General features: G+C 36.5%; 1 long non-coding RNA gene across 1 annotated transcript in view; it reads right to left on the reverse strand.

Moving 5' to 3' along the window:
- Positions 1-27,613, reverse strand: part of LOC129524112 (uncharacterized) — a 182,765-nt gene that overhangs the window by 46,176 nt on the left and 108,976 nt on the right. The window lies entirely within an intron of this gene.

The raw sequence follows: 27,613 nt of genomic DNA on the forward strand, positions 1-27,613 counted from the left end.
TTTATATTTTCACATTTGTTACAGGCATTTTATTTGAAGGAGTGCTAACTGAGTGTAGTAGCAAAGGGGATTTTGTTGGGTAATGTTTGTTTTGCTCTGGAGAGAGATGAGCCTGTATTATAAGGATGGTGAAATAAATATTAACTATCGACCTACCATATCTACCACAGAATGTTAGGGATAATTTATTTTCTTTTCTTTTCTTTTTTTTTTTTTCCTTTCCTCCTTCTTTTTTTTAAATTTTCACCAATCAGACAGAAAATAACAGATGTTAGCATGGATGCATAGAAAAGGGAATGCAATGTACTATTGGTGGGAATGTAAATTAGTACAATCTCTATGGAAAACAGTGTAGACATTCCTCAAAGAACTAAAAATAGAACTCCCTTTTGATCTGGCAATCTCACTGCTGTGCATCTACCCAAGGGAAAATAAATCATTATATCAAAAAGACTTGTATTCTTATTGCAGCAGTATTCGTAATCACAAAGTTATGGAATCAACCTAAGTGTGCCTCGATGGATGACTGGATTTTTTAAAAAGTATGTAATGGAATACTACTCAGTCATAAAAAAATGAAATCATGTCTTGTCCAGGAAAATGGATTGAACTGGAGGCCATTATCTTAAGTGAAACAACTCAGACACAGACAAACATCACACGTTCTCACTTATAAGTGCAGTCCAAATAACATGTGCACGTGGACATCAAGTGTGGAGTGATAGACATGGAAGACGTGGAAAATGAGGAGGTTGGAGGTGAGTGGATGGTGAGAAATTACTTAATGGGTACAATGTACCTTACTCTGTGATGGCTACATAGACAGCCTAGGCTTCACCACGATGCAATATATTCATGTAACAAAATGACACTTGTACCACATACATTTATAAAAACAAAAAAACTTTAAAACGTTAAAAAAATAATTTAGTTGAATTCATTCATATTTTAGACAAGGAAATGAAATAATGTTTCTAAAATCACACAATCACTTTAATAGTAGCAAATTTGAAAACAGAAATTAGATCATTTGGCATTTCATTCTAGAGACCTGACATTCATTCTACAGAAGCTTATTGAGTTCCTATCACACACTGACAGATTTACAAACACTATCCTGTTTCACCCTCAGAAAACTCTGAGACATAAGTATTATTATTTACCTGTCAAAGAAGAGAAAATTGATACTCAGATTAAGAAAAAAATCTCCCCAAAGCTTAACTGTTAAGCCTGGGGTTCAAACCCTAAATTGTGAGACCGTGGGGGTGTCTGTCTTATAATCCCCCCCCACACGATATCTTTTAGAGTGTATGCTATTCAACAGCAATGATTACTACCAATACTAGTAATGCAACTAAAACAAAAGGGAACTGATAATGATAAGGTTATTTATTACCCATCCATTGTTTATGAGTCATAATGTTACATGTACTATAAAATTAACTTAATTTCCTGAAAGGAAAGTTGTATTGCTCCTATTTTATAGGTAAGGATGCTGTGAATCAGTGAGGTTTACTGCAACCCTCAAGGTCACACAGCCAGCTATTAGCAGAGCTTGGATATGAACCTGGATTTCCTTGACTCCATGCACAGACCAGGCTTCCTAAATCAGCTAGCCTGACTCAGTACACACAAACTCTCAAACCTTAGTTTCTCATTTCATGGAAGTCACTATCTAAGGACTATAAGAAAAAACAAAACAGAACAAAAATACTGTGAGAGCAAAAATTCATAGCACTTCCTGAGTACTTCACATACTTCTTAGGTATTTGCCCATTATCTGTTAGCATATTCAGTTTTCAAAATAAAAGAAATAACATGTACCACAAAAATTTCATTGATACAGAGACTTTTATTAACCCTGTTACATATCTTGCTTATCTGAGGTCAGTGAAGTTATCTAGCCAAGGTTGCATAGCCAGGAAATGGTAGAGGTGGATGTTGAGACACGGAGTCCAGCCAGAGGCCAAAGTTTATGGAAACACAAATAATAGTGAATGTGAACAGTCAAGATAGGGAGATCTAGCTGTTTGGGGTGCACAAAAGTTTATGGAGGTGAAAGCATTGGATATGTTAGGTTAAGGATTAGTAGAAATGAGCTGTGTTATAAAGAAGACAGAACAATTGTTCCTCATTCACTTATTAGTAAAAAATAAATACATAAATAATTCTAAAAAAACTCACAAAGGCCAGGAAAAAACAAGGCTTTTACATGAAAGTCGTCTTAATTATACATACCATATATTTCTGGAGAATAGTGAGATAAACTTAGAAAACTGAGCTGCAGCCCAAAGTTGGAAGGCTTCAGATACTGAGCTAAGGAATCAGACTTAACTTCATTATGTCAAAGGTGAGCCCTTTAAAGAATCAATCAGGAAATATTGATTAATAATCAAAGCTGATTCAGGACTCCATGCCTTTTTCATGCTGTGACTCCAACTGGAATCCCTTTCTCTCTCCCTTCTTTTATGCCTGTCAATGTCCTGAACCAGGATAAAGCTTATTCATCTTTAAGGATCTGGTATGAACTTCACATCCTCCTGAATATCTTTTTAGAACTCAGAAGTCTGGATTAAACGTAGCACTTCCCTTTTATTTTAACACTCATATTAGTAATCTATATTAAAATATTTAGTTTATGTATCTTTCTGTCAATCTAGACTGTGAGTTCTTTGAATACAATTGTGAATGCACAGTGCCTGGCATGTAATCACTTATTAATGGATGGGTAGAATAAATTTCTGAATTTGAATGAATTATCTCAACCACTAATTTAACACATCCTCTACTTTAAGAATTAGTGTTCATATGAGTACTTTTATTTTTTCCATTACATTGTTTCTCAATGTCCAGATGCAAGCAATGAACCTGTAAACAAAATATCTACATGCTTACAGTTCATATATTTATATATAGATGCAAAATATATATAATCACGTAATAAATGAATAACATTGAATTATGCACTTTCAATCATATTATGAATAATTCAATGAATATTTATTATGCAATTATATATATATATTGCATCTATATATAAACATATGAATCAATTGTGGCCCCTCGAATTTAAATGCTGAAGTGTTAACTCCCCAGCACCTCAGAATCTGATTGCATATTTGGAGACAGGGTCTTCAAAAAGATAATTAAGTTAAAATGATGTCCTTAGAACAGGCCCTAATCCAATATGACCGGTGCCTTACAAGAGGAGGAGATGAGATGACATACAGACAAAGGGAAGTCCATGAAGACACAGGGAACAGAAAACCATCTGCTAGCCAAAGAGAGCAGTCTGGGAGAAGCCAACCCTGGCAACTCCTCCATTTCAGAACTTCAGCCCCCAAAACTTAGTGAAAACAAATTTGTGTTCTCTAAATCACCCAGTCAGTAGTTCTTTGCTATGACGGCTGTAGCAAACTTATACCATAAGCATTAGAAGGCAAAGAAATGAGCTTTCTAAGTCAGTAGCCATTAATTCTGACACTGAATTATGTGTAGGTACATGGCTTCCCATTACTGAGCTGCTATCCTTGGGGGAACATGCTTTTGCTGCTCCTTACTGTTGGAGCTAAGTGGGGTGGCTCTTGTGTCCACACGGCATATGGCACCTCATTACTGAATGTGTAAGTATAATGCAATGATCCAGTTCCAATAGTAAGAAGATAAACATGAAGAAGTGGGTACATGGATGTGAGTGTGGGGGATAGAGGAGAAAAAAATCAGCAACGGCAGTTTCCTCACTAAAGAGTTATCCGCAGGCCATGATTGAGTTGAATAGCTCTACTTACTTCATCCATATGAAGGCATTTCTAGTGTCTTCCATATCTCTACCTCCTCTGAGGCAATTTATCCACTCTATCACATAAGAATTTCAATTCTACACAGATTTTTAGTGCTGGAGTATGGTGCAGATGAGAGAAATAACCATTTCCCCCTCTCATATTAACTTAAAGCACCATTTTTTTTCTAAATTATTTCAAGCAACTCACTTGAAATATGTGTTGCCCACTATAACTATAATAACCACTGATACACTGGCAAAATCACACTTCTGGGACACATGGCTTTGAATGGTATATTTCAAGAGTTTGAGACGTGCATTCAGGATATAAGCTTTGGAAAACAGGTTATTTAAGGCTTACAGTAGCTGAATCTCAGATCCCACTAGTATTTAAACTGGAGAGAGTTGGTCCATGCATCAACCTCAGACTCACCTTTGATTCAGTTACAGCAGGGCCCTTTATGCACAAACTTACATAAATTATTTATTCAAGTTTTATCATGCTTGTACTGACAGCCTCTCAGCAAAATTAGAGGAAGAGTGTTGAATTGATGAATTAATTGAACTATTAATGCTTTGTATCTTTCCCAGACACTAACCTACCCTGCTAAATCCTCCCAGTGCCACTAGATTGGCTGGCCTCCCCTCAATCCAGTAAAGTCTCTAATCTTTGCCAACCTTTCTTTTTAATTCGTAACACTGAACACAGAGCCCGAGTTTGCCCCCAGGTAGTTTGTGCTGTTTTCTGCTCCCCTATGAAGAGATTCATTTCCTGGAATTAATTGCAACTGTGATTCACTGTGTCACTCACAGATATTTGATCTAGATTTTTCTTATTTTTATGAAAAGGTAGGATGTCTTCTCTGTCTTTTTTATCCTAACTGCTGCATTAAAGCCCATTATTTCTTGAACCCATTTCAATCAGGCTACTGTCACCTTTTCTCCATTGAAAGGGGTCATGTCCAAGTTAAGAATGACCACACAATGTCAAAACCAATGGCCAATTATCGGGCATAATTCACCCCCGATATTTCACATAGGTTCTTTTCTATTTTCCCTAAGTGCTGGCTGGTCTGAGACATAAAGGGACAGAGTACAAAAGAGAGAAATTTTAAAGCTGGGTGTCCGGGGAAGACATCACATGTTGGCAGGTTCCCTGATGCCCCCTAAGCTGTAAAACCAGCAAGTTTTTATTACCAATTTTCAAAAGGGGAGGGAGTGTAAGAATAGGGTTTGGGTCACAGAGATCACGTGCTTCACAAGGTAATAGAATATCACAAGGCAAATGGAGGCAGGGCGAGATCACAGGACCACAGGACTGGGGTGAAATTAAAATTGCTAATGAAGTTTCCGGGCACACGTTGTCATTGATAACATCTTATCGGGAGACAGGGTTTGAGAGCAGACAACCGGTCTGACCAAAATTTATTAGGCGGGAATTTCCTTGTCCTAATAAGCCTGGGAGCACTACAGGATACTGGGGCTTATTTCATCCCTACAGCTTTGACCATAAAAGACGGCCACCCCCTGAAGCGGCCAGTTTAGAGGCCTACCCTCAGGGATGTATTCTCTTTTTCAGGGATGTTCCTTGCTGAGAAAAAGAATTCAGCGATATTTCTCCCATTTGCTTTTGAAAGAAGAGAAATATGGCTCTGTTCCACCCGGCTCACCGGTGGTCAGAGTTTAAGGTTATCTCTCTTGTTCCCTGAACGTTGCTGTTATCCTGTTCTTTTTTGAAGGTGCCCAGAATTCATATTGTTCAAACACACATGCTCTAGAAACAATTTGTGCAGTTAACACAATCATCACAGGGTCCTGAGGTGACATACATCCTCCTCAGCTTATGAAGATGACAGGATTAAGAGATTAAAGACAGGCATAGGAAATCACAAGGGTATTGATTGGGGAAGTGATAAGTGTCCATGAAATCTTCACAATTTATGTTCAGAGGTTGCAGTAAAGACAGGCGTAAGAAATTATGAAAGTATTAATTTGGGCAACTCATAAATGTCCACAAAATCTTCACAATCCACATTCTTCTGCCATGGCTTCAGCCTGTCCCTCTGTTCAGGGTCCCTGACTTCCTGCAACAGCCAATCATAAGGGTTCTATTAATGGCCTCTCAGAAACAGTGAGCAGTTGACTGTCTCCTTGTCTTCATATACATTTTTACTATCCTCACAGACACTGCTTTCTTGATGCTTTCCTTCTTACCTCATTGGCTATTTCTTCTCAGTCTTTGCTGGATGTCCCTTGGTCTGACCTCTAAATGTTGGAATACACAGTGTTTCACAGTTGGATATTCAGAACTCTGTTTCTCAATCTACACTCACTCTTTACAAAGAACTCATTCAGCTCTACAGCTTCAAAGGTCTTCGGTATATCAATATAGGTGTGATGTGAGGCTCCCACTGAGATTCCAGAACAGTGTATCTACTTACTTAGTCACCATCCCCACTCAGAAACCTAATAAATAACCCAAACCTGATGTGATTAAACAAGCACCCTTGCTCTGTCACTCCCTTTTCTTTCTCTTCCCTTACCAAATCACTCTTCTCTTTCTCTTCTTTATCTTGGTAGATGTCATTACTATTTACCAAGTTCCTCAGACAGAAATGTATGAGGTATTTTGATTGTTTTAGTATTTCATTACCAAAAAACTTTACAATCAGTCAGTTCTACCTTCAGAATATATTCCCCCAATTTGGCTATTTTACTACCTCTCTGCCCTCCACCACAGTCTATGCCTTAATTATTTGTGTCTGTTACTAAAACGGCCTCCACCGTGGTCCTCCACCTCCACCGTTGCCTATTCCACATGTTCTACTCCCCACCTTGCAGAGTGTTTTTCTTTTAATATTTAGAAAAATTTTATTCCTATAAGTAAGTGTATTGTCAAAATAATCTTATAAAATAAATTAGGAAATCAATTTTCTTTTTCCAAAATGCTTTAACAGTGTCTCACACATTTAATAAAATGTAAACATCTTGTTTTGACCAACAGGGACCTTCAGGAACCAGCTCTTCCCCTCATCTCCTTGCCCAGCTTCACTGCAGCCATGTGGGTCTCCTTCCTGCACAAATCATCAAACTCATTTCTGCCTTAAGTCCTTTGCTTCTATGGTTCCCATGAAATATTTACCCCCAGATAGCCACATGGGTTGTGCCCTCACATATTCATGTCTTTACTGGCCTAATCCCTCTTCACAGAGGCCTCCCCTGACCTTTATTACAATACAGCCACCACCAGCCTCACTGTTGGCAACTTCTTCAGACTTTTATAAAATTCATTATTTTCAGCGACTCTTCTTTACATGAAATTATACTGCATATGATTGTCCTTTTTTGTCTCCTCATCTACCCTCAAAAATACTTTGCTTGTTAATTAGCTACCATGTTTCTGTATTCAAAAGGCAAAGTTTCTACAATTAGTATCTGATTTGCACTGTATGTGCATGGGGAGGAGTTGGACTAGAAGATCTTTGATATAAATCTATTTCATATTGCTTCAACATATTTTAAAACCTGCTTCACAGGAAAGCAGTTTTATAACCAAAATTACAGTCTCTGACTAACTACTTTTGTAGACTTGCATTGCAGTACCTGAACTGCACCTCCATATTTATATACTACACAATATTCCCAGAACCCAGCTGGTATTGATAGACAAAAGAAGACAGTCAGTTGTCAAGTGCTCACTTCAGAAAAACATCCTACAACAATTCTACTAATCAGTGTTCTGTCAGTAATGCACTTTCAATCAGCAATGCATTTTCAAAATGTATTTATAATTTCCTAACCCATGGAATAAAGCATAAGTTACTCATGAAAACAATCATTAGAACTTTCAAAACCAGTTTTTAAAAATAGTCTGTAAGTGCATATGCAAGAGCTGCACTTGCTTGTCAATACCAAGTGGGCAGTCTGGTTGAGGAGATAAAGGAGGATTGGAAACACATTCGTGGCTTTCTTCCAGTATTGTGTGAGAGGGACTTCATCTCCACCTGTCTTTGTGTCATTAACTGTTTAGCCAAAATTAATAAAAGTATAGAATCAGGGATATTTGGAGGAACAATTTCATAGGTCAAATATAAATTTACTAGGAAGCTAAATTATGTCTAACAATTTAGGATTCATAAACATGATTTTAAACTCAGGGAGGTGAGATTTAAAGATGACTGTAGCTAAGAAAGCAAAGGCTTACAGAAACCTGTACACAAGCAAGTCAATGTGTGTTTGGCACTGTCTGAAGAAGGTGCGTGACAAGCAGCAGGTGTGTGCAGCAGCAGCAGATGTGTGCAGCCCCAGGGACGACAGACTATGGCTCAGAGACACGCACACATCCTGTGATTCCTGTTATTCTATCACAAAGCCCACCCCATTCTAATTATGACCACATGTGCTTTCCTGTGCAGATTTTCCTACACTGAAAAGAAGCAGTGCTGACCATGAGGATTTTCTGGTTCTCCTATCTTTCCTTTTCAAAATGCAGTCTTTTATTCCCTGAATCATTGGCCAAAGTCTGCTCTAATCTATGACTCACCAAAATTTGTTACTGGCTCTGCAGAGTTAAGGAGAGGGCCACAGTTCAGGGTAACATCTTCATATGAGTTCCGTTTGTTGAATTATTTCCTGAGGGACTAGCTTTTCTTCCAAACCAATATTTCAACCCAAATACCTCTACTTCTAGTGTGGAACTGAGTTATAACCTAAGAATATGAAGGCATCTGATTAATTTGATTGAATCAATTGAATGCATTTATGATGGTGAAGAAAGTGATAGATTTGAGATTGCTGAATGAAATAGAAAATGACTGAAACAAGACAAGAATGTAGTATATATACACAATGTGAAATACCATTCAGCCTTAAGAAAGGGAAAAAGTCTGTCATTTGTGACAACATGGATGAAACTGGATGACTTTATGTTAAGTGAAATAAGTCAAACATGGAAAAAAATACTGTGTGTTTTCACTTATATGTGGAATCCAAAACCTGGGGAGTGGAAGAAATGAGGACATGATAATCAAAGGGTACAAAGCCTCTGTTAGATAGAAGGAATAAGGTTGATTTTTTTTTTAGATCTACTGCACAATGTGGTGAATATAGCTAACAATTTAGTACTCTACATTGCAATATCACTGAGTAAATCTCAGATGGTCTCATCATGAAAAAATCTAATATTTGAGGTTATAGATAGATCAATTAGCTTGATTTTTCAATTCACATTGTATTCCAAAATCATAACATCACTTTGTGCCCCATAAATACATACAACTATAATTTGACAATGAATAATAAAAACAAATAAATAAATAAAAAGCCTATATTGAGACCACATAAATAGCACTGTAAAACATAAACAAAACAACTTTTCTATAGAAATTTTAAACTAAAAAGTTTTATAAAATGACAAAAAGAAACATCCATTTATATATATGTTATATGTATCTCATATATATGCAGACACGCATATAGTGAAGGATATATGAAATTATGTATGTATATTTCATTATCTATATTACAAACAATTAGTCTATAATGTGTATCAGCCCTTTGTAAGTTATGATAAACTTTCAATAGGCATTGATTAAACTGAATTAGTTGAACCAAATATTGTAATACTGAGGGTACAAATCACTCAAAGAGGAGGTAGGGAGGAATTTTGAAAGTCCAGATTACATTAGAGCTGTGCTGAGAAAAGACTCTAACTGATGGATTCTTGATCTATCAGTGCCTTCATTTTGAATAAATATGGGGTATTGGGGAAAAAGCCACTTCACAATGTTTTTTCAAGATAGTCTTTAGCCCAAAATACCCCAAACCTTGTAGGTGTTATACATCATATAACATATAACATATATTATATATATATATATGTGTGTGTGTGTGAATGTACATATATATGTGTGTGTACATATATGTGTATATACATTTAAATATATATTTATTTGTAAAATATGTATATATAACCATCTTTCTTTGTCACATAAAGAATGCTCAGTTTTAGGTGAAGAAAATGACTCTCTTCAAGTTATACCACATTTGTTCTATTATTTTCTGCTTTTGTGTTTTCTTCTTTCTCCCCACACCCTACCCCAGAACTTGGCACACTGGCACATAGCTGCTCGTTGCCTTTCAGTGCCAGCAGGAAAGGCATTGATCAGTGGCATGGTGGATTCAAACCTACACATCCTACCAGTCTCTTTGGGCGTCCAGTCTCTTTTGGACTCTTTGGGAGTCCAGGACAGTTAGCAAGCCAGGGACTCCCAGGGAGCCATGTGGTTATATCAGAAAGTACTAGACCAAGACTCAGGAGGTGTGGGCCATGGTCTGGCTCTTTCATATTCAATTGTGTGACATTCTACAAATTGTTTCATCGGTATACACTTTATCATCTTCATTGCTAAAATAGAGATAACAATAAATAACTGATCTATATTACAGAATTTCTGTGAGGATCAAGTGCAGGAAAAAAAAGGAAATATAAAAGAATCTATTCCCCCAAAATATTATTTGGCTCAAATGCTACTATAAACACACAGTCTCTGTATAATGGAAATGATCAATGAATCCTAGGATCAAAGTCATTTTTAATTCAACACAGAAAAATTTGGAGAGGACATTGGGGATAGAATGGAACATAACCTGGATCAAATAACAGCAGATTGTAAATTCATGAAACTATAATCAACCATTCAACTTGATTAGGTTACCAGAGTAACACACAGCAACTTAAAATACATAATTTCTACACCATGCCCATTGGGCAGAAATCATGGGCTTTGTAATATCAAATTAGGTGAACTATGTTTAGTGATAGTAATAACATTAATTAACATTATTGGTCAATGACATTAGAATACCAGGTACTATTCTAAGGATGTAATAGATGAAATTTTCAGAGACATATAGTGCTATGCTTCCTGGAATGGCATAGATAAATTATCAATAAAATGGAATAATTACTTAACATTTAGGGAAGAGCAATATGAGTTCAAGTAACTCATTTTTTCTATTCCTATGAAGTTAGAATGTATTCTTCTAAAAACAGGTCATGGGATCAATTTTCCTACATACAATGTGCAGTTCTCCTCTTAGAGTTTCTAATCAAGCTGGGTAAAAAGGGAAATACATGAGCTCAAATCACCATATGGAGACAAAATATCTGGAAGTGGAGCTCAATATTAGTATTTTATCTGATCCACATAAAATTTGATTAATACTTCACTTAGGATGAAGAAGTTTCATTGGACTCCATCACTTCTTCCTCTGTGCTCTTCCTACAGGTTGTAATGCAACCTAATTGTTTCATTTATCACACAAGTGACAATCAGAATCATTGCAGGAAACAGATCCCATGGGAGCATGTTATCTGGAGGGTAGTTAATCAGAGAATAAGGTGCTTTTTAAGATCTCCAGAAGGACTGAAAGAGGGAACTTTACTCAGGACCTCTTGGGAGACTGTCAGAATCTCAGACAACTGACACTTCTGCTGCCTGGAGTAGGGGTTCTCAAGACCTACACAATGCAAATCCACTGCACAACCTGTGATCCAAGAAGCTGTCATAGCTACCAACACTAACATAGCTGCAGGTGGCAGGACCCTGAGACTCCAAATTTACTACCCAGGAAACTAGATACAACACCACAGGAAAACAATATGACATAACCTTGTCGATAACCAAAGATGTTAAGAACAGATACAACACAGGCATTCCTTGAAGATATTGTGGGGTTGGTTTCAGACCACCACAATAAAGTGAATCATTTGAATGTTTTGTTTTCACAGTGCATATTAAGTTATGCTTGTGCTATACTGTATTGTGCGCAATAACATTATTCCTAAAAAGACAATATATAGAACTTAATTTAAAAAATGCTTTATTGCTAAGAAATGCTAACAAATTGGGCACATGCTGTTGAAAAAACGGTGCTAATAGACATGCATGATACTGAGTTGACATAAACTTTTGATGTGTAAAAACCACAATATCTGTGAATCACAATAAAGTGGAACACAGTAAAACAACATATGCCTGTATAGCACTTGCCTCAGTTTCCTCTTCTAAGTCTCAAATGAAATGCAGCTAATTGGTGGATCCAGAATATGAGCTGCCAAGGAGTTGTAAAAAAATTTAGCTTTCAGATTCTGCAGCAGAGGATGCACTACAGGGAAATAAGTGCCAATCAACCACATTCCGAAGTCCAGTTTGGCGATTTGGCATTCTAATGAATAAAGATTCATTAGATCTGCACAAAGATCATTCTAGCTGCACTTAAAACCCAAGTAAGGAGTAATGTCAGGGAAGATGGCAGAGGAGGAGACACTATGAATCCGTCTTTCTACCTTGAAAACAATTATACTGAACAGAAACTCTCTGAAGTAGCGATTGAACCTCTGGAGTATATTTTAATGCTTTCAGCTTCCAGAGGAAGGCTTGGCTGGGAAATTGTGGTTAGTTTTGGTCAATTGCAGTGACTACACATTCTCTACCTCACAGCCCTCTGGCAGGCAAGTGGGCCCATCTTTCTGGTGCAGCTTGCTAGAGCCAGGGTGAGAATTCAGGACCTTGTCCTCTAAATGTTGGAGTTTTGTGTTCTGACTGCTGATGGCTGCTGTTGCTTGCTGAGGTTAGGACAGAGAACCTGGCTGTCATTGCTTCATCTCCAGCTTCTGGAAGTTTCCATGGGAGTTACATGAACGGCACCTGTTTTATTTCTTTATCTTTTTTGGCACCCAGGCCAAACATTAGGACATTTAAAAGCAGCAGTGCATATGGCAGAATTTGTAAAGCCACCTCACATGCCAGCAGTAATGTATTATGCAAAAAAGTCAAAACAATTAGTTTAGTTTTCTATTAGTTCGACCCCATGCAATTAACTACTGCTCTGTCCAATACTGGACCCGCAATCCTCATGAACACATCAACTCTCCAATGAGAGTCCTGGAAGTTTCTTGTGTAGTCAAATGGCACAAACTCTAAAGTTATCAGAATCCTGCATTCAGGAGAATCTGTCAGGGTCCTATCCATGAACTCCACCAAAGAAGCAAGAGTTGGACTGTAGCTAACCACAAACTGCTTTTTGAGAAGAAAGAAAGAAAACAATAACTGTCTGTGGTTGAAAAAGTCCAAGACAAAATTTAAAAAGGCCAAAGACAAAATTAACAAGGAAATTTGGCTATTTCTGTGGCACACAACAATTGAACATAATAATTATTATTGCTGATAGCATATGCTAAGACATATCAGAATTATAGGAATCTGATACAATTTTGGAACACATATTATTAACACATTTATATAAATATAACCCAAAGAATGTTAAAAACAATTTCATGTTTGACAATGCTTCCTGTATGATTTTCACATATCAAATAAGTCAAATATGTCTGCCTTGGACTTCAGGGGCCCTAATATATAAAACTTAGTTTGAGGCCAAAAGACTAAACTTAGAATTTGGAAAGTTTGTGAAATATCAAAGGTTTAAAACACTTGATATTATGAAGTATTACAGAATCACAAGTCATTGTAAAATAAGTCACTTGTTTAGCCAAAGTGGAAATCCAAAGATTTTATAAAGCACAGAACCTTTACCCTTTGATATCAAGGAGACAGTTTCCCAATGATAAGACCCAATAAAGATAGCATAGGCCAAACTGGATCTGTCTGTCTCATTCCTCTTTTCTTTCTTTCTTTTTTTTTTTTTTTTTTGCAGTTTACTCAAAAGGTAAACAAAAATTCTTTACTACCTCTTAATACTACACAAAAATCTTGTTTGAAAGAGAAAATCAAATTTTACCTTTGCATAGTATATTAACACTAAAGCTAATTTTAATGAAATTTTATAAACAAATCCATCTGGTGAGATTTCTATAAATCTTCCATAAACTTTTATAATTGTCCCATTCTTTTCCCCAACTTTTTATATCGATTTAGTTTATATCCATCCTTCTTTGTAGTCCTTCAATTTCAAACAATCCTAAAAAACCTCTAAACTAGGCAAACTTATTTTCTCTTTCAATAAAAACTACATTTCTATGTCTTCTTCTAAACTTTTTACCAAAGATAAATCTTACTTTTAAAAATAGCCTTTGCATATAGAATTGCTTCTTTCATATCTAATAGTTTTAATTACATAAATAATGACTATTCTAACTCTTAGTAACCCTAGTTCCAGTGATAAACTTAGGATTACTTAATTTAATATAACATTTAGATTTTAAGTTACTGAAGATAATTTTGAAACTAGTTTTATTTATTAAAGATTACTAACATCACATGAACTAAAAGCAATTCCTCATGAAAATGTTCTTGCAAAAGCAACATAAAAGAGTCTATGTGGCCAATAATTATTCTTTCTGCACTTTATGCAAATAATCAGGCCAAATATAATAAGACTAAAATTGATTTTCCAAATCAATTAGTCCTACTATGATTTGTTGTTGGTAAAAATGGGGGACTGGAGAGAGAAAAATTATGTTTCAAAAGAAACTATAGTATACCTGCTATTAGATTCTAGCATTGTTCATTATTTTTGAGTTTTTATTATTTGTCTACAATTCAGATTGGATCCTGAATTCTTTTCTGTCTACAGGTCTCCAAACTAATGATTTCAAATGTTTCTTCCATTTTTCTGGTTTGGAATCACTAGAAATTAAAACTGGTTTTCTTAAAGCCCTGCAAACTGCAGGTAGACAAAAACTTCAGGAGAAATAACAGAAACATATATACAGAAATATACAACCTTCATGCCTGCCTGTTGATGTACTGACTCCCCAGAAAGTTCATTTGAATGCCTGATTTGAACTATAATCTAGAAAACTGTCATATTGCCACTGCAAACTGAAGATGCTTCAGAGACCAGAAAAAACAGTCTATAGACTGAGTGCTCTGCACATTAACCTTTGTTTTTCTTGTTTCTCTAGAAATAACCTCTTACTAAAGATCTGTTCACCTGCATCATATATAGGGGCCTAGCCCATGCAATGACACCTCCTGGAATGGGAGACAGTGGTTTAACTGAACTGGTCTATTCTCAGGACTGACTAGAAGAAGATATAGAACAACGTATTTAAATTTGTTCTTTTCTGTTTATTTCAATTTGTCTTTTCACTCCTTTGTCTACCTCTATCTAACAACCTCTAATCCAAATCTTTCCAAAGCTATCAGGTGGGCTTTTAATATATGAAATTTTTTTTAAGTTTCAAATTAGGGACTGAAGGAAATCAAAATATTTTACCTCAACATATATTTCTTTGACATATTTTAAAATGGCTACAATGGAGCCAGCAGACAGAAGTGGCCTTGCAAATTTGTCTTCAGTGGGGGAAATGTGCATCTGTAGAGAATCACCACTAATGCACCCAGGTCTTTCCTTTCTAGGCTTTTCCTGGATCTAAGAGAGACTGAGAGTTTGACACCTTTAAAAGCCCGAAAAGAAACACTTACCATCAATTTTCTCTGAGGACTGCTGCTTATGAGACTTCATCTACATAACAAAGCCACCTTTGCTAGCCAGGCCTCTTCCTTTCTCCCTGTCATAATCTGTCTTGCACGAAACCTGATTTAGCCACATAATCTGTTTTTGCCCATGCTTTAAACCTGCATTCTTTCTGCATCTCTGAGATGGTACATAAGCTTCTGTACCTTGTTGAGGGCGTGGGCCTTCATTCTGAAGCCTCCCATACACACAGGTTAAATAATTTATGTCTTTTCTCCCACTAAAATAGTCCTTGATTATATTGAAGAAATTTCCTTCTATATCTAAACTGTTATGTGTTTTTATCAAGAAAGAATGCTGGACTTTATCAAGTGCTTTTTCCACACCAATTAAGACAATCTTGTGGTTTTTATCTGTCATTTAAGTAATGTGATGTATCACATTGATTTATTTGTGTATGTTAAACCAGTCTTTCATGTCAGAGATAAATTCCACTTAATCTTGATTTATAATCTTTTTGATGTGTTATTGGATTTGGTTTGCTAATATTTTATTAAGAGCTTTTGCATCAGTGGTCATCAGAGAAATTGGCCTGTAGTTGTCTTTTCTTGTGAGGTCTTCTCTGGCTTAGAGATCAAGGTGATTCTGGTTTCATATGATGTATTTGAAAGGATTTCTTCTAGCCGTACTTTTTGAAAGCACTTTAAAATATTAGTATTAATTTTTATTTGAATGTTTGGTAGAATTTAGGCATGGAGCCATCTGGTCCTGGGCTTTTTTGTTGTTGTTGGAAGGTTTCTGATAACTTCTTTAATTCCTGTGTCTGTTATTGATCTCATCAGGCTTTATATTTCTCCTGACTCAATCCTGGCAGGTTATGTTTTTATAGGAATTATCCATATTTTCTGCCAATTTGTGGGCATATAATTACTTATAATTTTCCTTTATGACTATTTTTATTTTGGGGTATCTGTTATAATTTATTTGATTTGGTTTAGTTGAATCTTCTTTCTTTTTTCTTAGACTAGTTGTGAAGTTCTCAATTTTATTTTTTCAGAAAAGTCAACTATTAATTTTATTGTTTTTTTCTCCCTATAGTCTTTGTCACCTCTGTTTGATTTATTACTGTTTTAATTTTTATCATTTTCTCCCTTAAGCTAATTTGGGGTTTTAATTGTTCTTCCCTATTTACTTTCTTTAGGAATAATGTTAAACTAATTCTTTGAGATTTTCTTTTTTAATGTAGACATTTATTGCTGTAAACTTTCCTCTTATAATTACTTTTGCTGCATCCCATAACTTTTGGTATGTTTTGTTTTCATCTTTGTTTACATTACAATAACTTTTTTATTTCCCTTTTGATTTCTTGTTTGACCCATTGATTATTCAGGAACGTATTTTTAAATTTTCATGTATTTGTGGATATTCAAATTTTCCTCCTCTTACGATTTCTAGTTTCATATTGTTATGACCAGAGAAGATACTTGATATGATTCCAATATTCTAAAATATGTCAAAACTTGTTTTGTGGTCTACCATGTGATCTCTCCTGGAGAACATTCCATGAGAACTTAAGAGAATATGTATTCTGCTGCCCTTTGGTAAAATCTTTCGAATATGGCCATTAGATTCATTTGGTTTTTGGTGTTATTAGCAAAAGCAAAACTAGACAAGTGAGACAACATCAAATTAAAAAGCTACTGCACAACCAAGCAAACACTCAGCAAAGTAAAAAGACAACCTATGACATAAGAAAAAATATTTTCAAACCATTTATCTGATCAGGGGTTAATATCCAAATATGTAAGAAACTCTTGTGACTCAATAGCCATCAAAAAAACAGCAACAAAACAAATAGCCCTATTTAAAAATGGACAATTGCCTTTAGTAGACATTTCTTCAAATAAGACATACAAATGGCCATTAGGTATATAAAAAGATGCTCAACATCACTAATTATCATGGAAATGCAAAGCAAAACCACAATAAGATGTTATCTCACACTCATTAAGCTGGCTATAAGACAAACAGACAAAAAAAATAGCAAGTGCACATGAGATTGTGAAGAAATCAGAGCCCTCGCGTACTGTTGAAGGAGATGTAAAATTGTGCAGCTGCTATTAAAAACAATATAAAAATAAATAAAAACAGAATATCATATCATCCAGAAATCCCATTTATGTGCATATATCAAAAAAACTGACATCAGGATGTCAAAGTGATATCTGCGATCTCATGTTTATTGCAGCATTATTCATGATATCCAAGATATGGAATTCATCTAAGTGGCCATCAATGGATGAGTAGGTAAAGAAAATGTAAGATTTACATACAATGAAATTGGTGACAACATGGATGAATCTGGGGGATTAGCTAAGTGAACTAAGCTAGTCACGGAAGTTCAACTATTGTGTGATTCTGGTAATAAGAGGTATCTAAAATAATCAAACTAACAGAAGCAGGAAGTAGAATGGTGGATTCCAGGGACTGGGAGGAGGGGGAAATAGAAAGTTATTGCTCACTGGGAATACATTTTCTGGTATGCAAGATAAATAAATTGTGTACAACATAGTGCGTGTGGTTAACAGTACAGTATTATGCACTTAAAAATTTGTTAGGTGTATGGATGTTAATTATTCTTACCACAAATAAAAGAAAAACAAGCAAATTTTTGGAGATGATAAATATATTTATTGCCTTGATTGTGTTGATGATATCATGGGTGTTTTTCTGTTTTATCTCCAGATGTATCAAATGACATACACTAAACATGTGCAGGGTTTTTAAATATAATTTTACCTTAATAAAGCTGATTTTACAAGACCTGTCAATAGCAAAATGACACTTTTTTTCCAAGAAATGGTGCTTTGAAAATTGAATATTCACAGGCAAAAGGATGAAACTAGACCATTACCATGCAACATATGCAAATAATAACTCAAAGTGAATCAAAGTCCTAAACATAAAAGCTTTTCATATGAAACTCTTAGATGAAAATGCAGAGGAATATCATGATTTTGGAGTTGGCAATGATATCATGGATATGACACCAAAAGCACTGTTAACAACAATAGAAAAATAGATAAATTGGACTTTGTCAAAATTAAGTACTTTGTATATTGGAGGACACTATCAAGAAAGTGAAAAGCCAATACATGGAATGAGAGAAAATATTTGCAAATCAGTATTTGTGAATGGGTTAATATCCAAAATACAAAGAATTTAAAAACTTCACCATAGAACAAATAGCCCAATTAAAAAATGGGCAAAGGATTTGAATAGACATTTCTCCATAGAAGATAAGCAAATGATCCATTAACACATGGAATACACAAATGACAAATAAGCACAGGGGGTCAGGTTCAACATCACTAGTCAATATGGAGTTACAAATCAAAACCACAATAAAACGCCACTTCACACCTACTGGGATAATAATAATGATAAGAATAACTAAATGGAAAATAGCAGGCATTGCTAGGGATGGGGAGAAATTGGAAGTTTCACGGATTTCTGCACTATGTAAAATAGCGCAGCATCTGTGTTGCATAGTTTAATTATTCCTTAAAAAGTCAAATATAGAACCCAGCATTTCCACTCCTATGTATATATCCATAATAATTGAAAGCAAGAACTCACAAAAATATTTACAATGTTCGTAGCAGCATTATTTACAATAGCTGAAAATCAGTGGGACAACCCAAGTGTCCATCAGCAGATGAACACAGTGTGGTGTACACATATAATGGACTCACATTCAGCCATAAAATGGAAAGCAATTTTATTTGCTACAACATGTATAGAACTTAAAATATTATGCTAAGTGGTGTAAGGCAGAAACAGAAGGGCAAAGTGCTGTATTATTTCACTTATGTGAAGTACCCATAATAGGCAAAGCCATAGAGACAGAAAGTAGAATACAGGGAACCAGAGGCCAGGTGGGAGGAGGAATGCAAAGTTATCGTTTAGTGGGTACATGGTTTATGTTGAGGATGATGAAGTTGTTTTGAGTACAGATACCAATGATGATTATACAACATTGTGAATGTGTTCAGTGCCACCAAATTGCACATTTATAAATGGTTAAAAAATGTTATGCCTGGCAGGTCATGGTGGCTCACGCCTGTAATCCCAACACTTTAGGAGGCCGAGGCAGGCGGATCATGAGGTCAAGATATCCAGACCATCCTGGTCAGTATGGTGAAACCCCATCTCTACTAAAAATACAAAATTAGCTGGGTGTGGCGGCATGCACCTGTGGTCCTAGCTGCTCGAGAGGCTGAGGCGGGATAATCGCTTGGACCCAGGAGGCAGAGGTTGCAGTGAGCCGAGATCACACCACTGCACCCAGCCTGGCGACAGAGCGAGACTCGGTCTCAAAAAAAAAAAAAAAAAAAAAAGTTATGCCTATTTTACCACAGTGAAAAATAAACCTACTAATAGCATCAACTTTATCACTCCACCTAACACAATCCAAATTTTGTTTTTGTAAGGAAATCATGACCTCCTCCCCAAAGTACTAGGAGTCTTTGTGGTTTTTTTTAGGGGATGTTTGTTACTTTTTTGTTAATTCTAATTTGCAAATTAACATCATGTCACTTAAAAATAATTTTAAAAAGAGTAACCATCAATATACTCTATGTAAAATAGTAGCAAAAGAGAGAGAAGAGGAGCATCTTGTTTGACAGTAATAAATACATACAGAACAAGAAGACCAAGGGACTGTTAGTGCTATCTTTGCTTCATGTGGCCACACTTAACACTTCCTTCCTCCACTCTCCATTCCACGTATCCTTTACCCTCAACTAGAAAGTTAGCAGGTCAGCATTTTTTACCTGGTGGGCTACTAAGCCCTCATTTTTTCAAGCGATTCTCCTGCCTTAGCAACTCCTGAGTAGCTGGGATTACAGGCATGTGCTACCATGCCCGGCTAATTTCGTATTTTTTAGTAGAGACGGGGTTTCTCCATGTTGGTCAGGCTGGTCTCGAACTCCCAATCTCAGGTGATCCGCCCGCCTAGGCCTCCTAAAGTGCTGGGAGTACAGGCATGAGCCACCGTCCCTGGCCTACTAAGCTCTCATTTTTAAGGGGTCCTAAGCCTTCACTGATGGGGTTACCCTTGTTTTTCATTAACTTTTACTACCAAAAATGGCAGTACTAGTTTGAATCCTAGAGGACTCGCTGGGATCTCTATATATCCCTCTCTAAGCACATTGCATAGTTGCAGTCATATGAACCTGTTTTTCATAAACCTAGCATCAGACAACAGAGGAGTCCCCCCCCCCTTTTTTTTTTTTTTTTTTTTTTTTCAGATGGAAGTCTTGTTCTGTCGCCCAGGCTGGAGTGCAGTGGCGCGATCTCGGCTCACTGCAAGCTCCACCTCCCAGATGCACGCCATTCTCCTGCCTCAGCCTCCCGAGTAGTTGGGACTACAGGCGCCCGCCACCACACCCAGCTTTTGTGTGTGTGTATTTTTGGTAGAGACAGGGTTTCACTGTGTTAGCCAGGATGGTCTTAATCTCCTGACCTCGTGATCCACCCGTCTTGGCCTCCCAAAGTGCTGGGATTACAGGCGTGAGCCACCACGCCCAGCCCACTTTTTTATTAGTTGGTTCAGGGCATCAGAATTCCAAATGGTAAATTTTTATTTCTGTGGAAGCATTACAGTTCCCCCAGTGGAGACATTCTGCTCTTAGATACTAAAATCACTAAACCAGTGTAAACCAAGTTCATGGATATGGAAAGAAAAATTTTGTGTGGTGATCATTAAATATAATAGCAGCAGATGCCACTTCGCCTCTACCCTTCTCATCCAGAACTCTAATACTCTTGAGTATGAGAGAAACTACAGAATGTATTAATCACTGTTTCAGAGAAAGTTGCAGGGTGGAACCCTAATCTTAGAAGGCACCACCTCCCACCTGGTGACATAAGTGGTCTTGAATCTTCCATTTTATTGTTCTGTAAGGTCTGAATACATAAAAGAGCATGGTATTTGGTGGCCACGGCGTCATCTCTTTTACTATTAAGTCTGTAGGACAGAAGTGGTGATGTGTGGAACACTGTGGTGATGAACAAGCATTCAGGACATCCACGATGGTGCTTGCTAGAAGCTTGGTGGACACTGAGTATAAATCCATATCCAGAAAAAGTTTCCACGTCAGGGGACGAAACTGCTCTTCCCTCTAGAATATATTGGGCCCAATTTAACTCAATTTAAAATTGATGTTGGTTTCAGTGCCATGCAACCGAAACTTTTCATGGAAGAGTTTCAGTTTATATTTGTTCTCCTGGTATAACTATTAAGAGTTATCCCTGTCCTCTCAAAAGTATCCAGATGAAGAGAAAAATTATATTTTCAGCTTCCATGCTGGAGACTCATATTGGTGTTATCTTTTGGCAATTTGGGCTCTAGCGGTTGTATTAGCCAGGTCATCTTTGGGCCCAGGAAGCTAATGTTGAGCTTTTACAGAACCTACATCTGTATAACCATGCTTGATTAATGAGGATATATATACATATATATCCTTTTGAAAAAACACTCCAGAGTTAAGTGTAGGCCAATTTCAGTTTCCATTTCTATTCTAGTAGCCAATGTATCTCCTAAATCCTTATCTTCAATAGGAGACTCATTTTGGATGAACAACTGCAATAATTTGAGTTACTTTTTCCGTTGTGTATGACAGACCATCAGACTCTTGCTATTCAACAGTATATATATATATATATATATATATCTTCACTTCCTTTATCCTTTTTTCTTTCTTTCTTGTTTTTTTTTTTTTTTTTTTTGAGATGGAGCCTCACTCTCTAGCCCAAGCTGGAGTGCAGTGGTGTGATCTTGTCTCACTGCAACCTCCACTCCCAGGGCTTAAGCGATTCTCATGCCTCAGCTCAGACTACAGGTATGCACCACCACACCAGACTAATTTTTTTTTTTTTTTTGTATTTTAATAGAGATGCAGTTTCACCATGTTGCCCAGGGTGGCCTCGAACTCCTGAGATCAGGCAATCCACCTGCCTCAGCCTCCCAAAGTGCTGGGATTACAGGTGTGAGCCACCATGCCCGGTCCCTTTATCCCATTTCTATTTTGACTACCCCAGAATCTTATCATTTAAAATGTTAGCTATTAACTGATTTGGTAGTAAATACTTTATTAAGTTTTCATGCCAGAAACATAATTTACTGTACTTATTTAAAGCACTAAATGACGTTTGTGCTTACAAAGAGAAGTGTGACCAGCCTTTATGCTGGGAAAGAAAGGCTCCCAGAAACGAACTCATCAGAACTGCAATCTATGACACTGTTATGAGGTTGGAGCATCTGGAGGCTGCTTTTGAAGCAGATGAGTTGAAGAAGGCAGCACAATAACCAAAATTCAAGGATCGAAAGTCAGAATCAGAGAGCCTCGCCATATTGGAAACACATGTTTCTCTCCACCACTAGCGAAGCTGGTGGCTTCTATTGGAAATCTGAGTATGGCTACTTCCTTCTTGACCCCTGGGCATGAGAAACTGGATGTTGGAATACTCTTGCAGGGAAAAGGGGGCAAAGCAAAACCACACACAAGCAGAAAATGTGGTTCCAGAACCCTGTTCTGTAGCTACAAACAGCAAAGGAAGGCAGAATATGGCTTCCTTTTCATCTTTACCTTCCAAATCTCAAAGGATGATTCTAATTGTTGAAATGTAATTTTCATCTAGAACTCTTGCTGCCAAGAAATATAGGAGCATGAGTTTTTGTTTTTCATGTTCTTCAGTGGAGGAACACACTAAGAGAGATAAGAATGGATGCTAAATGCCAAGAGATCATCTTCACACACACAACAGATCATCAGCACGTGATCTCATATGTCACCCTGTGCTTGTGTATGTGAACGTCTTAATGGTGGTACCCATGACTAAAACAGAACACTTGTTATCTAGAAAGCACCCAAAATTTCTTCAGTTGAATTGACAGATTAAGTGAAAATATTTACAAGTGGGAAATATTTATATCTATAAAAATGATGTTTTTATACAAGGAATTGTAATGGATGTGGTGGAGTAAGTTTTCTACTATGTCATATGTAGGACAGATGAAGAAATCAGTAATGTTTTACCAAGGAGATAGTTAATTCAGTGAAATGATGACATAATAGCTTTTACATGCCTCAGTAATTTCCACGTAGAAGAGAGATTTTATATATCTGGCAGAAGTAGAAAAAGTTGAAGCAAGGTATTAATGAAAATTTTAGAAAGCAGGCTTTTGGCTCAATTTGAGAAACAGATTTCAAACTTCTAGAAAATTCAGGAAATATTGCCTTGTGCTGCCACATGTTTTGATTACTGGATGGTGTAGTGTGGGCCAGGAGGAATGCATTCTTGCTGTGTTCTTCTCGAGTAGACTGAACTACAGCAAAAGTTTCCCAAAATGTTTTAGGAAAATTGTCTCCTTGAAATGTTTCTAATTGTTGTTTAAAAAGATTCTGAGATCAAATACATTTATTCAATCCTGAATGCCTTCTATCTTTAGTGCAGACTCCTCCCCAGAGATTTGTGCATTCTAATGAAAATTATGAATATCCAGAAGCATTAGTATTTATTTTTACTGCAGAAAACTTGTACAATAAAAACAAAACCAAATCAAACTAAACACCTTAAGAAAATGAGAAAACATTGAGGAAAATTTCCAGGACATTGGTCTGGGCAAAATTTTCCTGAGTGATATCCCACAAGCAAAGGCAACCAAAGCAAAAATGGACAAACGGGATAAGATCAAGTTAAAAAAGTTTTTGCACAGCAAAGGAAACAACAAAGTGAAGAGAACCCCAGAACAGAAGAAAATATTTTCAAACTACCCATATGACAAGTGACTAATACCCAAAATATATGAGGAGCTCAAACAACTCCATAGGAAAATATCAAATAATCTGATCAAACAATGGGCAAAATATCTGAATAGACATTTCTCAAAAGAAGACATACGAATAGCAAGTAGGCATATGAAAAGGTGCTCAACATCATTGACCATCAAAAAATTGCAAATAAAACTACAATGAGAAATCATCTTACCCCAGTTAAAATGACTCATACCCAAAAGACAGACAATAACAAATGCTGGTGAGGATGTAGAGAAAGGAGAACCCTTCTACGATGATGATGGAAATGTAAATTAGTACCAGCACTATGGAGAATAGTTTGGAGGTTCCTCAAAAAAAGTAAAGATTGAGCTACCTTATGATCCAGCCAACCCACTGCTGGGTATATACCCAAAGAAAGGAAATCAGTATTTCAAAGAGATATCTGCACTCTCATGTTTGTGGCAGCAGTGTTTACAAGAGCTAAGATTTGGAAGCAACCTAACTGTCTATCAATAGATGAATGGATAAAGAAAATGTGGCACATATATACAAAGGATTACTATTCAGCCATAAAAAATGAGATTCTATTATTGGCAACAATATGGATGGAACTGGAGATCATTATGTTAAGTAAAATAAGCCAGGCACAAAAAGAAGGCAAATATCGCATGTTCTCACTTATTTGTGGGATCTGAAAATCAAAACAATTGAACTCATGGGCATAGAGTAGAAGGATGGTTACCAGAGGCTTTGAAGGGTAGTGGGGGGTTGGGGGGGAAGTGAGTGCTCAATGGGTACAAAAATTAGAAAGAGTAAGACCTACTACTTGATAGCACAACAGGGTGATTGCAGTCAATAATAACTTAACTGTACATTTTAAAATAATTAAAAGAGTGTAAATGGATTGTTTGAAACACAAAGAATAAATGTTGAGGTGATAGATAGCCCATTGTCCATAATGGGATTATTTCACATTTAATGCCTGTATCAAAGTGTCTCATGTATCCCATAAATATATACACCTACTATGTACTCACAAAAATTAAAATCTAAAAACTTTTTTTAAAAGTATGAGAAATGCTTTAGGGGACCCTGAAAAACATGGTTAGGCATCATAACATATTTAATTTTGTTTTTTTACCTCATACTATGATGTCTCCACTGTGGGGTGCACAGCATGTCAAAGAGGTAGTAAATGAGAGAGGGGAAGAAAAATGTGAGGGAAGGATAAGAAAGAAAGGGTGAGGAAAAGAAGAAGGAAAAGTAAAACAAGCAGGAAGAAAATGAAATATAAAAGGGAAGAAGAAGAGAGGAATGATGGTTGGGATTTATGCACATAATTGGCTCTAGGTTATATCAATTCTTTTGTACTCCAAACCTTTTACTTTTCATTGTGGAATATAAAATACATCCCAGAAAAACGCCAAAAAAAAAAGCATTCTACAAATTTGCAGATTAAAAAGCTTCAAGTCCCTCACAGCCTTTTTAAACGTATCTGCATTTGTTACAACGTCTTTGAGATGATGAAAGATATTCCTACCCAACAATACTGTTTAGATTCAACATGGAGGGTGAGTCTGGCCATGACCTTCCTAATCCCTAACAGCTGCATTGCTGCCTGTTCTTAAGAAGCTGTCAAGGTTAGGAGATCGCTGTCCTACAGGAATGATTTTTTTTTTTTTTTTTTTTTTTTAACAATAGTCACAACCTAGAAAATTTGAAAACAAGGCATTCAGGGTGATTCAGGAGAGTGGCACTCTAACAATGCACTTAAGAATAGGCTATATTGCAATATGATACACTTCATGGTTACTTAGCGAAGAAAATCAATCTGGAAGAAAAGCATGGTTGGTTAGGCAGTAATTTTTCCAGAAACCAATATAAGGAACACCACAAAGAATTAGAAACACTGACACTAAAAATCGTTAGACTTCTGCACAGATGAGGGATTTGCATAAATCCCATTTGATGCCAAATAGACAACAGTATTGATGCTGCTCTCTGAGGATAGAAGGATTCAGATAAATTATTCTGTGCATGTAAAACCAGAGGATCTTCTTGCAGTTGCTAAACACAGCTTTGAAAGACCATCAGATACAACCTTCATGAGCTAACAAAACTCAGCCTGTATACCTAACCCTTGATGGTGCTTCTTGCCTTTCTTTAGTAAATGAGTAAAATCAAAAGTTGTTTAGATGGAAAACAAGCCTTGGGTTTATGCACACACTGCCTTGGGGAGTTGTGCAAATACATTATTTCAAAGGTAAAGGTTCAATTATAAGCTTATTTTCTAATTGATGTCACTTTACTCTGCAGGGAAAGATGCTCATTAAGTGAAGTGTTTCACAGCCTGGCAGGAAATGTAGATATAAAGAATGTTCTTGCCTGTGCCTTCCTCTTTCTAACAGATACATCAAGTCATCTAATGTCACCAGCTCCTCATACATTATCGCTTTAATATCCTCAGCTTCCTTATTGTACCACAGGTAAACATTTGCAATGCTTGCATACTAACAGTCTATTTGAGATGCAATTACTATACTGGCAGTACTCCAGGTCACAAGATGGAAATGTCTTAAGGAGCAAGAAGGAAGAAAGGTGGAAAGATTTTTCCACATGATTATTTCACATTGAAGCTCCATCAATGTGTCTCGTGTTTTGGGATGCCAGTGAACTCAGGAGAAGCCACTCTTAAATGTTACAGAGGAAATAAGCCAAAACAGACCATCTCCGTATTTGATATTGGTCAGGTGTTGCCAATTATTTCTTTTTTAAAAGAATGCACTAAAAACTGTATTTTTAATTTCAACAGTTTTGAAAATGATGAATCAAAATGTCAACTATCTAGAAAATTATTGTGTAAATTTGCCTCCTTTAACTTTGCAGCATTTTCTGATTTCTCTGTCTTTCCCTCAATTTAAAGATAAGGAAACGGAAACTTTGAGAGCTAAATGTGTTTCTCAAAGTCACTTGGACAGATAAAGTATCTGTCTTGCATTCCACATTTTGTTATTGAAAGGAGTGTGGGTGAAAGAGAGACTTTTCTAAGGGTCAGGAAAAGTAAATAATGTAATGTGAAGATTACATCAGAGTGGAGAGAGTTGGACACTAGCTAGAGTAAAACAGAAAGGTACAGACTGGAAAAAAGAATTTCCAGAAAACCTTAGGAAAATAATGCATAGGACATGGGCACGGATGGAAAATAATGCACAGGACGTGGGCACGGATGAGATGTGCAGCCAGTGAGGCTCATACATTTCAAAGTTATCTCATTTTTCAGGCTGGAAATAATTGCCTGGGTTTTCATAGACTTATCATTGGCCAAGAAAGGCTAATCTGGCTATTTCAGGATGGAATATGTTATAGGCCTAATTTGCCTCCACTTGAAACTCTATCTGTCAGCTGGAAAACTGGCTGCCCTTGCTTTTGCATTATATCAGTCCATCATGATCTGTATTTTGGTATAAATTGTAATTCTTGACTTTCACAATGCAATACTAGAGCTCTCCCTCCCACCCTTGAGACAAAACTTCATAAGGAGTTT

Source organism: Gorilla gorilla, chromosome 7 (assembly GCF_029281585.2).
Source record: "Gorilla gorilla gorilla isolate KB3781 chromosome 7, NHGRI_mGorGor1-v2.1_pri, whole genome shotgun sequence".
Classification (NCBI taxonomy): domain Eukaryota; kingdom Metazoa; phylum Chordata; class Mammalia; order Primates; family Hominidae; genus Gorilla; species Gorilla gorilla.